Source organism: Ambystoma mexicanum, chromosome 11 (assembly GCF_040938575.1).
Source record: "Ambystoma mexicanum isolate Mex_15411 chromosome 11, UKY_AmexF1_1, whole genome shotgun sequence".
NCBI lineage: Eukaryota > Metazoa > Chordata > Amphibia > Caudata > Ambystomatidae > Ambystoma > Ambystoma mexicanum.
Genome location: NC_090934.1, coordinates 355,401,419 through 355,405,723, shown reverse-complemented (window position 1 = coordinate 355,405,723; position 4,305 = coordinate 355,401,419). Strand labels below are relative to the sequence as shown.

General features: G+C 49.8%; 1 non-coding gene across 1 annotated transcript in view; it reads left to right on the top strand.

The window, feature by feature from the left end:
* Positions 1 to 3,275: 3,275 nt before the first annotated feature.
* Positions 3,276 to 4,305, top strand: part of LOC138505201 (28S ribosomal RNA) — a 3,603-nt gene continuing 2,573 nt past the window's right edge. The window contains exon 1 of the ribosomal RNA XR_011280039.1: positions 3,276 to 4,305. This exon is cut by the window's right edge and continues 2,573 nt beyond it. This is a non-coding gene — a ribosomal RNA (28S ribosomal RNA).

Genomic DNA, 4,305 nt, shown 5'->3' with positions numbered 1-4,305 from the left:
GCGAAAGCAACGTGCTGGAACTACAGTCTGCGCCGGAGCCTCCAATGCGGAAGTATCCGCCACTCGACCCGGCTGCGTATGACAGGATGTTTATCCTATCCAAACCTGAAAAAAAGGCCCTCCGAGAATACTTGGATACCAACCTTGAAAATGGCACCATAAAACCATCGAAATCCCCAGCTGGAGCGTTGCTGTTCTTTGTTCCCAAGAAGGACACCAAGGAACTTAGACCTTGCCTCTATTATCGTGGATTAAATCAATGCACCCTCAAGGACCGCTACCCCTTACCCATGATCTCGGATATCCTGGAAGCGGTGAGAGGAGCTGTAATCTTCACGAAACCGGATGTCACAGGTGCCTATCATCTGATTCGTATCAAGAAAGGAGACAAATGGAAAACAGCCTTTAGAAAACCTGTTGGACACTTCGAATATCTGGTCATGCCGATTGGACTTGCTAATGCCCCTGCAGTCTTTCAACGATTCATGGATAGGGTGTTCTCTGACATGCTGTTTCTCTTCGTCATCGTCTAACTGGATGATATCTTGATTTACTCCAAGGAACTTTTAATGCATGAAGAGCATGTAAAGGCAGTCTTACAACGACTACGTGAATACAGACTCCTAGCCAAGCCTGAGAAATGCCTGTTTCACGTTACTTTTGTTTATTATATAGGATGTGTCCTTAGTCCATAAGGAATTGGTATGGATCATTCGAAGGTAAAGGCCATACTATCTTGGCCGGCTCACACTTCCATGAAACAAGTTCAATCCTTCCTGGGGCTTGCCAATTTCTACCGAGAAGTTCATACCCACCTTTTCTGAGATTGTTCAACCGATCATCGCTCTCTTGAAGAAAGACACTCCCTTTCTCTGGTCTGCACCTCAAGACAAGGCATTCCAACGCCTAAAGACAGAGTTTACTCAAGCCCCCATCCTAGCCCAACCCGACATTAATCGGCCATTCCTAGTGGAGACAGATGCCTCTAACTACGCCATAGAAGTAGTCTTGAAGCAAGAATTTGAGGACAAGTTGGACTTACCTTTCACGAACCCTGACTCCCAGTGAGACACATTATTCCGTCTTGGAAAAGGAACTGTTAGCCATCCGCCAAGCCTTCACAGAATGGCGACATCTACTCCTGGGAGCTAGACATCTAGTCCAGGTTCGCATGGACCATCGAAACCTTCAAGTTCTACAATCCTTGGAGTGTAGGAACAGTCGTCAGGCCCGTTGGGCCTTCTTCTTTGCCCAGTACCAGTTCCACATCATGGTCATGTTCCTGGATCACAAAACATAATTGCTGACGCCTTATCTCGACGTCCTGATTACGAAAATATTAAAGATCGGGCCTATCCCAAGATGTTTTCCCACACGATTTTTGTAGCTCAAGCAGTCAGTCTTTTAGAAGAAGTCCGGATGCAAACCCAATCCTCTGAGCTCTGGAAGGATATTTCAAGGAAGAATCAATGGAATCTGAGAACCAAGGACGGATATTTGTATTTGTTCAAAGATAACGCTGTAGTCATCCCCACACAGAAACTACAACAAAGGATAATAAACCTCTGCCACAATACCCTCCACTCCTGACATCGTGGCATCACCAACACTCTCTCCGTTTTATACAAAGACAATTTTGTTGGCCTAGAATGAAGACTGACGTACAACTGTACATCCTAGCCTGCTCTATCTGCAGTCAAAACAGACACGATAACAAGAGACCGGCGGGTCTCCTACTGCAACCTACACTACCGACAAGGCCATGGGAATTCATCACTACAGACTTCATTGTGGAATTACACGACTATCATGGTCACCATTGACTTGTTCACTCATATGGCTCATTTTACATCCCTGTATAAACTACCATCCTCATCAGAACTCGCTGGAATCTTCCTGGAACACATTTTCCGCCTTCATGGACTTCCTTCCAAGATCATATCAGACCGAGGTCCTCAATACGTCTCACAATTCTGGAAACATCTCTGTCGCATTCTAGGAATCCAACGTGCTCTTTCATCAGGTTATCACCCACAAACCAACGGAGCTACGGAACATGTAAATCAGTCCCTGGAACAATACCTTTGTTGTTTCGCCACCAAGGTACAGGATGATTGGTCGCTCCTTATACCTGTGGCTAAATTCGCCTACAACAATTCCGATCACTCAGCAGTCAAGACCAGCCCCTTCTATTGCAGTCAAGGATTCCACCCGTCAGTTTTACCTTCTGTTCTTCCACATCCTACGCCAGTACCTACCATCGACTCCTGGATCGAAACTCTCATCAACATACACAAGGAAGCCAAAGAACATTTAGAAAAGGCCCAAACACACACTAAGCGTTATGCGGATTCCAAGAGAAGACCAGGGCCTTCTTATTCAGTTGGTGATCAAGTCTGGTTGTTCTCGAAACTACTACCACGACATTTACGACCAAACAAATTGGCCCCCCGGTACTATGCGCCATTTTCCATAAAAGAAGTCATTAACCCAGTCTCATTCCAGCTCAAGCTACCAGACTCCTGGAAGAAAATTCACCCAGTTTTTTACACTTCTTTATTGAAACCCTACATCCGATCCTCCCGGAAATCCTGCAGACACAATCCTGTGGTTGTGGACGACCAACTGGAATATGAAGTATCCAGAATATGCGATTCCAGGTATAAACGGGGTCAACTTCAAAACCTGGTTGAGTGGAAAGGATATCCCCCTAGTGAAAGAAACTGGGAACCAATTTCTAACCTGAACACCTCTCGATTGCTCAGAAGATATCATCTCATACACCCGGGCAAACCTTGTGGGACAGGTTTTCGGAGGAGGCATGCTGTCATGACCCACAGAACGCACCCCTTCTGGACTTCCTGGTCCTTATCGCGGCGGGGCTTGCATTCATTGTTTCTCCCAACATGGCCGTATCACATGACACGCCTCGCACCAGCCTTCACGATGGACGTAGTACGTCCCATAAATATGCCACGCCCCCACGCGTCTCAACGCTATCAACAGGTAGTGACTAGACGTGTACTTTGCAGTTTGACGAACCCTTCTGTTATCCAAGTTCCTAGACCCTTAGTCCCACTCCTTCCACCCTCTCCTTTCCACCCTGTTCCTGGAATCCACGTATCCTTGTGACCGCTTCTTCCTTCCTGGGCATCCTGAAGCCGCGAGTATCCTGGAACGCTGAACGCACGCTGGAGTCGGCAGAGACTCGTGCGGGCCTGTACAAAACCCGATCCGCCGGCAAGAAGAATCTTCCCGCGGATCCCTACAAGAAGCGATCTCAGGTGAGACGGGGGGAGATTCACGACACTATGTCCATAATAAATGCTTTTTGGTGTTAAATGGATGTTCTTGTTTACTTTTGTTCATGAGCCTGGCGCCAGGCCAGTGTCCACCCACGTCTCCTGTGCATGCGACCCCTGCATGCCTGTGCCCCTGACTTCATGACCATGACAGGGTGCTCAAGTCCTGATCGAGACTCACACCACGGACGGTGTAAGGCCAGTAGCGGCCTCTGGCACGCCGGGATCAGATCTTCTTGGAGTCAGGTTGCTTGGGAATGCATCCCAAAGCATGTGGTAAACTCCATCTACGGCTAAATACGGGCGCGAGATGGATGGCTAACAAGTACTGTAAGGGAAAGTCGAAAAGAACTTTGAAGAGAGCGTTCAAGAGGGCGTGAAACCATCAAGAGGTAAACTGGTGGGGTCTGTGCAGTCCGCCAGCAGGATTCAACACAGCAGGCAGGTTGGTCGCCTGGAACAGTGGATGCCCTCGCGGGCCTGAGGCCCAGATACATCCGGCCCCCGCAGGGCACATTTCCTCTGTGGCACTGCACTGCGACCAGCTGGGAAGGCCCCGGGGGGCAGGTGGCTCTCTGCACCAGCAGAGTGTTACAGCCCCCTGACAGCAGTTTTGCTGTGTCTGCGGGGCTGAGGGAGATTGACCGCTGCCGTGCCCTTCTCCGGCAACTCTCCTGGCCCCTCTTGGGGGTCGCTGGGGCAGCAACGGGAGACACAGCTCCCGATGTGACTGTGGTAGACTGTGCTCAGTGCGCCTCGACTATGTCATGGAGCCGGGCAGGGAGGCCAACAAAGGGTGCCTGGGGTCTTAGGCGATGTTGGTTAGCCACCCGACCTGTCTTGAAACACGGGCGAAGAAGTTGTAACATGTGCGCGAGTCGGAGGGCCGAATGAAACCCTCTGGTGCAGAGAAGGTGAGGGCCAGCGCGTGCCGATTGAGGTGGGACTGTGTCGCGGTGGGCACACCACTGACCCATATCGCCCGCTCTGTCAGGGAGATGGA